We start from the raw sequence: 11657 nt of genomic DNA, 5'->3' as shown, positions 1-11657 counted from the left end.
CATTGACATCAGCCATTCGCCTAACAGGTCGGAGATGAGAGAGGCGCTGAGGGAATGTCACCGACAGCATGATACCCCAGACAGCTGAGATCCCTGCTCAACAGCCTGCAGAGACCTCTACGCAGCAGACTTTACCTGCACAACCAGCCTCTCTGTCCTATGATGAGCGCAGGGCTGCCGGGTGTTATGGACCTTTGTAGAATTAATCCAAAAACGAAGTCTCCTCAGAATATGTTCTTTATTTATGTATGCGCAATGCAAACCATTCAATTCAAAAAGAATAATGGTAACTTCACAATACCTTTGCAAGCCTTTTATTTCTTAAAACCACAAACTAGTACGTAGATAAAAGCATCATATAAGACTTTTGACCAATAATATCTCTCCATCAGGAACCATCAATATCTTCCCCTCACCCCCCCCCCCCCCCAGATATAGGCATTAATCCAAGTTAATCTTGCCACATCTTATCATGTGCTAACTTCAATGTCTCATAATACCACAACTTCCCTATTTATCTATGGAGGGCACATTTCCTTTAGATATATTACTTCAGCACTTTTTGTAGACATACCCTGAGCAATATGTCTATACAAGAATAAAACAGCTTAATTTGCAATACTTGTTTATTCAGGTAGTTTTCTTAACTCTTAACCTAACTTTATTTTATAACCAGCTCCCTACTCAACTTCCATTTTGTGTCAATTGACTATCCATATCATTCCTCTCTCTGTTGCTAATAGCAACATACTATGACAATTTACACAAATCATATGATCCTCTCTCTGATGCTAAGGGAGGATAATGGAGACAAACAACAAAGGAAAAAGGTAAATGAAGTTGTGATAGGTTAATCACAAATACTTGCCGTATCGGATATTAGGGAGCCCTATCTAGGATCATAGGTGTCTACAATTTTGACTATATTATTCATATGGATATCCAATTTTCTTACTATTCCTTTCTACATGGTTTGATGAACATCAATAATCATATAGTGAATCATGTTCTCCCCTTATAGTCTCAATTCGTCCATAATCATTTCTCTCCTCTACTACCTACATCCTTAAATATTCTCCTCCTCCACCTTCAACAGATTCCTCCTTAACTTTCACCACTTTCCTTATTCCTGAACAGCATAATAGGAAAAAACTAAAAACAAACATATACTATCATAATAACCAACAATCCTATCACCACATACTGTAAGATTCCCCTTATCATTGCAGGAAACCTTTTACCAAACCAACCAAAGGGACTCCATCCTCCTTGTCTAAAATCTTTTAGACTGCCCTGTAATTCCTGAATTTTAATCAAATGATCATGTACCTCCTTCTGAAGCCAATATCTGATCCACAGCCATTCTATTCTGTAATGCAACCTTTCTGATTTGGGACACTTCTTCCATTTCATTTATGGCTACAACTATCTCTCCTACCATGTCATCCATAATTATACCCTGTAGGGAATTTAGTCACAAATTTTGAACACTTAGTATACCCCACTTCCTGACCTGGTATCGGAATGTCTGTTACTGCCTCTGCTGTATATTTGTCCTTTATCCCACGGCCTATTACTTCTGTATCTCTTATTGTTCCATAAGTTGCACAATTCCAATCCATTTTATCTATGTCTTGTTCTGTGAGAAAATGAGCTACTAAAGGTATACCTGATGTAGCACTTACTGGCAAATGTGTACATACCCAACAATACCTTTCATTTCATGCCATCTTGCTATGCATTTTCAACACAGAATTGACATTTCTACCTCTTCAATTCTCCTATGCATTTCTCTTTTCTTTACCTCATGACCATTGTTTTCTTTACAATATTTGACACATCTTTCCTCCTGGGCTGATATGCAGTACTTACAAATACACATCTCAATTGGGGACAGATCAAAACAATATTTTCTTTTATACCTTCCCATCAATGATTGTTCTGGAACTTTCTCCCCTCCCTCAATGGTGGTATTATCTGCCTATCTGTTACATGCTATCATAATAGTGACATCAATAGCAACAAACAACATTATAGCAATTACAGCCCAAACACATATGGCTATCAACATCTTCTCTGTGTTTTACCTCCCAGCCATGTTGTTAGAGGGATGTTTTCTTCGCAAAGCTCGTCCTTAGGTTGCTCCAACCAATTTGTCAGTCTCTGCTGTTGGTGAGTGCTACGATTTTATTATGATCGCAGTAAAATATATCAATATCACTCACTTGTAGATAGAATTACTTGCTGGTTGCTCCTTCATTGTATATGATGCACAAGTCTTCCAACAGATATTCTGTAGCGTCAGTACTTTTAGGAGAATTTACCTTCTTACAATGAGAGGCGTGAATCCATGCATAGTTCTCCTTCACCTTTATTGCTGAGGGCGTGGTCAGCAGAATCAAATAAGGTCATTCCCATCGGTCAGTCAACGAACCAGATCTTAGAAAGCTTCTGATCATTACGTCTTCACCAAGTCGAATGTCATGACAAGCCTTGCCTGTTGGTATCGGCTGTGTGCCTGTCACAGATGCTTGAATCTCTATCATTTTGCTAAGTGAAATGAAATAGTTCACAGTTAAATCATTTGTAGCACTTAATTCATGTGTGGGAGAATCAACAACATTGGGCAATCTTCCAAATAAGATCTCATATGGGGAAATCTGTCCTCTGGGTGTTATTCTAATGCAATGTAGCACTATGGGCAGAGTCTTAGTCCATAATAATCTGGTCTCCTTGCATATTTTTGAAAGTTTATTTTTAATTGTACCATTGTATCTTTCTACTTTTCCACTGCTCTGAGGGTGGTAAGAGGTGTGAAGTTGCTGATTAATTCCTATTAGTTCACACATTATCTGAAACACCTTTCCTGTAAAATGAGAACCCTTGTCCGAGGATATGAAATAAGGTATACCATATCTACATACAAATTTCTGTACTAGCTTTTTGCTGTAATTGAAGCCATATTCCTGGCAACTGCATAGCCTTCAACCCAACCGCTAAATTGATCTACACATATCTTCAGAATCTGTGATTTCCCTAACAAGCCTCGCTCACAAACGGGAATTTATCTTGTAACATTTCTTTATGGGCATACCAAACCCCTCTAATTTATGAGAAACATTCATCAGCGTCATTTTCACATATATTAAACTGCTTGCAACATCAGCATTTTCTCACTTCCACCTTACTCTATTTCACAGACATAATTATTTTTCTCTACTTCAAAAACAGTAACTGTTTTCTCCTGACACTTATTAAACATCTCCCTCCCTCACTTATAGAGGAAGAAAAATTAAATGATATCTTCTAGCCTACAGTTGGGGAACTACAAGTCCCAGCATTAAACAAATAATATGCTTCATTGTCTTGTTACAACTCCGGAAACATTAAAATCACTCTTGAAATATTGACACAAACTGAAGAATCTTTTTATCAATTTTACACACATCGTCAGATAACCAAAACCACAACCCCTCTTCCTTTCTTCACACACTGAAGTCTTTTACACAGAACAAGGTGGGAGATTCCATTCTCTCAGCTGCGCAGAATCACACATACACTGTACAATGTCTCTCCTATGCAGACACACCTACAGTGCACAAATTATATGGCTTTGAATTTCAACATCAAAAGTCTGCCTTATGCAAACGCTCAAAATACTAGTTAACTATTTTCCCTATACATGTGAGTAGCAACTAACTTCTTCAGTAAAACTTGTTTTTTAAATCATCTTAATGACCGTTTCACAACACAAATAATGCTAGTCACTATAGTTACACCTTCTGTCTGGGTCCTTAATTTTTCAGCATTCCACATTTTACACATTTCTATCAAAGGGACACCTGGATATTCCCTATCCCATTCCCTCAAACACTGCACACTCTCATACTTTCGTAACATCACGCTTCCTGGGCAGCCATAAGGTATAAACATTCTCTGTTTATCACCAACCGAGGAGCCTCCCCCCAACACGAGTCACTATGTTTTCTTTTCCCAGGGTACTCGTAATGTCAAGTCTGGAATTCTCTTCCGACTTTGGGAGTTTGGGTGCAATCACCTCTAGCACCCTCCTCAGTCACCACGTCTGATGATACGGCTTCAACAACCACAATACAGCCTCTTGAAATCTGAGAGGTGTCCCGACACCCAAGTCAAAAGAGTTTCCGAGTTCTCCTTCGCTTGGACCCTCAATAAAATCAATTGCTATACGGGTTTAAACAGTTTCACAACCAACATATTCTCACATAGTATCTAAAGAGATGGAACAACAAATGTATTCTACTGGTTTAAACAGCGCAACAATAATATCCTGTCTGTATAGCTCGCTTGGTAACTTTGGGTACATATTTTTCCCTGATATTTTATTTATTAACGGACATGTAAGTGGCCTATCCTGCTAATGTTTTCTTGTAAGAAATCATATATTTTCCACTATCCTAATCCTATTTGAGTTCTTTAAATAGGTGGGGCAACCATAACTTCTAGAAACCATGACTTCTAATTATTGCTGTACAAATTGTTGGATTACAAATTCTGTCTTTATGTCACTGAACACTCAGTGTCAATTTCCATCACTGCTACCCTGAGCAATATGTCTATACAAGAATAAAACAGCTTAATTTGCAATACTTGTTTATGCACGTTGTCTCGAACACGCTCCCAGCTGTCGTGACTTTGGGGTGTTTGCTGTATGAGGTCACACATGATTTCAGCCCGCAGTCTCTCTCACCTATCACACAGGTTCTAGACCTACAGAATCGCCCACAAACACAGCGCTCTCACACACCCAGACACTTCAAGGTTCAGCCACCACCTATTAGTACGGGCAATAGGACCCCAATATACTGTCCCACACAGGCTTCTAGTTATCCACAAACTAACAAGCCCCACACCAGCACACACAGGGTTAACTCTCCACACCTCCAGACTGTTACACAAATGTAAATACAAGCACACACAGCTTGTTAATCAAATGTATCAACAAACCACACACTGGCATTCCAAGGGTTAACCTGGTCGAGCAATCTCTCTTCTAAACAGGGAATGGATTCTTTAGAGTATCAAGGACGCAACTTATTAAATTATAGATTTAATATACAAAAAGTACAGGGCATTCAGATATAAAGAAAAATAATGAATAAACAATATATTGACATAACAAGCGAAAACAGTTTAAAATAAAAAGGGTTACATTCAGATTTGCACTTACGTGAATTGCATTCTGGGCAAGGGAAATTTGGATAGGAAGATGGACAGCTTATCAATGTGAAATGATTTCCCAAAAAGTCTGACCCCTTGTCCTTCCAGAACACAGATTTTTAAGCAAACTCAAATGGGACTGCATTCACAGAGGCAGTGTGAATGCTAATGTGGGGGCGGAAATGTCCCCTGGGTGTCACCTCAGGTTTGTTCAAACTATTCCTAAGTTTTGTCCGGTCTTAGCTTTCCTCAGATACCTCCCAGAGACATAACTTTCCCTTCAATAAACCAATCATAATTTCCCGCCCATTTAAATACCAAATATGATGGGATTACAACAATATCCAATCTCATCCTGAAATACACGTGACTATGTCTGTTCCCTGTGTAGTTGGTATCTATGTTTTAAAACCCTGGTGTTGTTTTTGTTCCTCAGTACGGAATGGCAGAGGGATTTTCCAAGATATGAAAAAGGAAGGCATTTCCTTTCAAGTTCATATTTCTATATACCTGCATAAAGACCATGCAGATTTTTATACCAGAGTCTCCAAGATTTTCACCTAGGCATATGGCTCTCCAATTTACACCCAGGGGTTAGTTTGTGTTTACACTACCTATTGAAAGGAAGTAAATTAGCTAGGGAAATACATGATCAAATACAATGGATGTCTGTGATCTGCATATCTTAAGCTGGTCTTTACACAAAGGGTTTGCCTAACTCAATTACCTCCTCCTGGGCTCATTTGGTCACACATTTATCTGAGTTGAAGATCAGGTTAATTTAGGTATTCATGCAAAGATTTATTTGGGCCCTGACATTCAATATTCTATTTCAGCATATCAGATTTATGCTCTCATCCTGACACACATAGTTTTCTTAACTCTTAACTTTATTTTATAACCAGCTCCCTACTCAACTTCCATTTTTTGTCAATTGACTATCCATATCACCGGGCTAAAGATCCAGCTGCATTATCAGAGACCATCGGCGGTCAGGATGGAGAGGAAGCGCTACAGCTGTGGGAAAACCGGTCATTTAAGGATGGACTGTCCCACAGCCCCAGCACCCCAGACTCATGCCCCTAATCCGAGTCCTGGGGTCCGGCTGACTTGCTTAACTGGCAAAGGTGAGCCAATAGAGACTGTTTCCACCCCTGCCAGCCCAATGGAATGTGGCGTGTCTGAAAGTGACTCAGTGGAGAGAGTCACTAGTGTGCCCAAAAGACCCTCCAAAAACATGTGGAGGAAGCTGCAGCTGGTTCAAGTGGGACCCCTGCAGGGTGAAGGAGTGAGATACAATAATATATCAAAATATGGGTACTATGGGATCAACAATTCAGATTAAAAACCTATTGACCTGCAGCCTCCGTTAGGCAACCTGCTGGAGTTGCCTCTACAAAAGTATCAAATAAATAAGTACGGATGCGCTGGACAAATAGTATTAATACATTTTATTAAAATTACACCATAATAAAATACCCACAGCTCAAGAAAATAATAAGCTGCTAAACATCCAAAACATCTGTGCTGTTATTAGAAATCTATATAAGGACATTCGAAATATGTAATTCACATTTATGAGTTATGCGCATAACATCTAAGATTAATTCTATATATTCATACTAAGACGTTAGTGCTGGCCCCCCCTCGTTTTTAACCCCTCTGTGCTGGCCCCCCTCATTTTTTAACCCCTCTGTGCTGGGGCCCCCTCGTTTTTTAACCCCTCTGTGCTGGCCCCCCCTCATTTTTTAACCCCTATGTGCTGGCCCCCCTCGTTTTTTAACCCCTCTGTGCTGGCCCCCCTTCGTTTTTTAACCCCTCTGTGCTGGGGCCCCCTCGTTTTTTAACACCTCTGTGCTGCCCCCTCCCCCTCCCCCTCGTTTTCCCCCCTTTACTTACCTTTTCCTTTTCTTCTCTCTTCATTTTTGGTCCTCTCTGCTGCTCTGCTCCTTGCAGACTGACTGCCGGGGGCGTGACATGATGACATCACGCCCAGCATGCAGTCTGAAATGAGCACAGAGGAGGGAGGCGCTCACGTGAGTATGTTTATATATTGTTAACTACCCTGCTCCCCCCACCAATGACCGAGCACCCCCCCCCCCCCCCCCGCCGGGGAAAAAAAAATCGTTTTGAAAAAAAATTAGTTTTGAAAAAATAAAATAAAATAAATAAAATCGTCGGCACGAGGGCCCGGCCCGGGCCCCATTGGTATGCCCGGGCCCGGGTAATTAGTACCCGCTCCCCCCCACTCTCGGCGGCGTTGAAGCTGTCAGGGGTACCAGCCCAAGAGTCACAGCACGGGAGTACACTAGCAGCAACAGTTACCCAGTAGGAACGTGGTTCTGGGCACCATAAAGGAGCCCAGTGGTGGCAACAGGCTCCTCCTACTGCGGCAGGAGGCATGTATTCGGAATAACGGTGGCAAAGTAAGCCCAGCCGGTTCCCAGCATCAACAGATAGGGTAGCATAGGCAGTCTTTCCTGTCACAATAGGTATAGGTAATGCAATTATAATTATTTAAAATAACCATTAAATGTGATATAGACATATTAACCGACAGGTGGGTCAATAAATAAAAAAAATAAAAATAAATCTAAAACTAAAACTTTGTTTTCAGCCTCAGTAAACCGTGGACCGCGATTTGAAGTGCTTAATCCCTTGTCTAGATCTTCTTCTTCAGTGGAATCCTGGTGACCCATGTGCTGTTCCTCTTCTTCCTCAGGAATGGCGGCTGGATCACTTCTTGTTCTTCACTAGTCTGTTGACCAGGTCTCTCTTTCTCGCTCGCCTCCTGTGGGGAAACAAATGTCCTATGCTCCCTAGACATACTGTAGAATAGAATATTAATGTGAAAAAAAACTTTTTTTAAATAAAAGCAGTTATCTCTATGGTGTCCAGGTGCGAGTACAGGACAAATTCAAATGAACAATCAGCTGCAGGGAAACACGATTTCTGTAACCAAGAACTGGGTCAGCAATGCCAGATCCACAACAATAACCAGCAAGCTCAGCAAAATCGTAGAAATGGCCGTGTGTAAATTCACGCCAAACGCCAAACATTTTAATAGGGCATGTACCGAGGCGTGAAATGTATCAATATTATGTTAATCATTCACATCTGATAGTATAGCATTAATATATTCATATTTCTTCTATATCTATATGTGTTCTGACTAAAAGTACAAGGCCATTATTTCAAACAATTCTGACGTTATTAAAATGACAATTTCATGGAGTGTAATTGGATTAATTTGAAATAAAAATTAATTTTATAAATAAGACTTGGATGTATATGTGTTTTAGATGAAATTAATGGAAGTACCTTGATATTATTGAACACATATGCCCTGTTGTATTACAAAAAATGGATACTGTTAAAATATTTGCATGTTAGTAATTGGGCCGCAATCATTAAAAATATATTAGTTTACGTTACAGATATGGCCACGTACCTTCTTATGATTACAAAGGTCGCGGGAGGGGCTATGGAAAAAAATGACCGCAATATTGTTTTTTACTTAGGTGGTAGGGATATGTTAAAATGGTGGCAAGATCAATCAAAGTTCATTATTTTACATTAAAAATGTGGGCATTCACTACTTGATTACATGGCTTTCGGTAAAAATTATATCAGTGTTATGTCGGGATATAAAAAATGTCATCTTTGTAACTATGGTGGAATTTTGTGATGTAGGTATTTAGTGTTGTCTGCATTGAATATTTCGATTTTATGGTTGTAATGGAATTATATATGTTGGTATATTAAGAATGTCATCTTTACAGAGATGTAGGTGTTTTCAGTTGTACACATTATATTGGTCGGGATTTCATGTATATTGTTATTAAACACCTGTCTATCATTTCTATATTGTCAAACAGAAGGGGGCACTTCCATAGTGTATTATCAAATGTAAAAAGTTTTTTCATAAAACATATAATTTTGCACATACCAGAGCACAAAAAAATCTAAAGCATATCTGGTTACATATCAGCCTACCTTACTCTTCCTTCTAAAACATCCCATTCAGGACAGAGCAGCTCTCCCACATGTAATCAAGCGTTTACTCCCTCTATGCGTTTCGGGTCAAGTGACTTCTTCGTCAGGAAGGGTGTGTCAGCCACGTATTAGACAGCTTTTATAGGGCCATGTTGTACTAGTATCCAATTGATGTACTCTATCGTTTGTATTAACCTCTTATTGTAGTATAGCTAATCACATCTTATCGGCACAAATCATTACATAATCAAAAGAAAAGAAAGCAAGACAAACATATACCATTAAATTCCCATTATCAGTAAAAATACATCAAAAATACATATAATTTTTTTTTAAAAAATACATATAAAAAAGCATTTACAATACATATAAAACATGCATATAAAAAAAACTATATGAAGTATAATTCCTTTTGACTCCTGTTCATATGAGATGTGAATACTTCTCTCACCATATGATAAATGTATTTGCCTATCATAAGTTATTGACAAAAATATACTAAGGCTCTAACATTCAAACCTGGACCTTATTAGTATGTTCACTACACTTGTAGGTACTAAATCAACCTATTGAATATACCAATTCAATCAACAATTTAAAAAAAAAAAAAATATTCTTAAAAACTAGGGGTCTATCACTTCACATAAATCCATATATTGATTACAGAATCTGTATTTTTTAGAAGGGTATTATTATTATATTACTCCTCTATGTATAGTAATACCATATACCTTGGAGCGTGAATAATACGCGGTCTCTGTCATCACAAGAACGGAGCAATTTCGCATCCCTCATTCAGCCCAAAGGGGGCAAATGTATTTAAAGTATATATCCAATAAGTCTCTCTTTGTGCTAATTTCAAAAGTCTGTCACCTCCTCTTTTATCAACCTCCAACATGTTCTATTGCCTTGAAACGTAAAGATCCAGGATCTGCATTATGAAATTTAGAGAAGTGCCTGGGAATACTATGATTTTCAACTTTATGATGAATATTCCTCAAATGTTCAAATATACGCACTTTGAAAGTTTTTCCTACATATTTTTCCCCACAACCACATTCAAGAAGAAAAACCACATATGTAGTATAACAATTCATAAAGGACTTAATATTCCAAATTTTGTGGGTAAATATATCCGAAAATGACTTGTGATCTCTATGTACCAGTTTGCAGGCTTTACAGTGCCAACATGGAAAAAAACCTTTTGTAGGATTAGCCAATGATCGCTCTCTCTATTAATACCTTTAAGAGGAGAAGGGGCTAGACAAGCTCTAAGGGTTTTTGGTAGTCTAAAAACAATCTGAGGTTTGGCAGGCAAATGAATCGATAATAGTGGATCTAACTTCAATGGTGGTGATGAAGTAGCCCAAAATATATTTGGTATCTTTTACTTCTCTTTTCTTATAGGTGGGTGGGGTATGGGATAACGGAGATGAGAATTCCTACATCCTTTTTAATGACTGCAGAAGATCGATGGCTATAATTTGTACAATAAAAAAAATACTACTTACCATATAAGTGACAAGACGTTTAACCGAAACTGTAAATAATCGTGTAGTGTGAAATCCGAATAAGGGAAACACCTGCACAGCAAAATGACGTGATTTAATAAGGACCTGATGAAAATGCCGGTTTTAAAGCGGCAATACTCATACCCCACGTCTGTATTGCATTATACAAATGCTTTATGAATAAACTTTTTACATTTAATAATACACAATGAAAGCAGCCTCTTCTGTTTGACATTTTAGAAATTCATTTGTCCTGTGGAGATCGGGTGTTCGAAAGGAAGGACGCACAGATTAAGTACTGCTGGTGTGTATAGATGGTGTGAACAAACAAGAACACCCTGGACATTCATTAACAGTATAAGACACTTTCCTTACTGGATATTATCTTTCGTGGTGTGCACTGTTTAATATTATTATTATTACATGTCTGTCATTGTAAGTGTCGCAATATCATGTGTCAGTTTTTTATATTTATCGTGTCAAGATACCGGGTTGATGGGGACCCTCTGCGCTGCACAGCTGATCTACTCGGTATCTACCCAAGGTTCAAAATCACCCAGGCAAATATCCGAAATAAAATAAATAAGTTTATTTAACAAAATAGTAGCACCAAGCAGTAATAAATATATTTAAATAATAACTTGAAACACTACAGTCTGGCACAGACAACATACAGGGTATAATGAAAACACCTCACCAATTTCCTAGTCACTCTCAGGGACTGCTGTCTATCCATCCAAGCTTCTTCCCCTCTCTCCTTTAAGGCTACCAGCAACGGTAGTGGCCCTGAGTCACAGTATGTGACTGGATCACATATAAATAACTTATGGTGTGTATTTATTTAAAGGAAATAGCGCAGGGCGCTTATTTATATAATTGCACGTGCACTTATTTTTGATATTGTGTATATTGTGAGATAGGAAATCGTTATTTCTGTGACCAGGGTAGAAA

Source organism: Mixophyes fleayi, chromosome 3, assembly GCF_038048845.1.
Source record: "Mixophyes fleayi isolate aMixFle1 chromosome 3, aMixFle1.hap1, whole genome shotgun sequence".
Classification (NCBI taxonomy): domain Eukaryota; kingdom Metazoa; phylum Chordata; class Amphibia; order Anura; family Limnodynastidae; genus Mixophyes; species Mixophyes fleayi.
The sequence above is the reverse complement of the archived record's forward strand: the minus strand, read 5'-3'. Positions refer to the sequence as shown.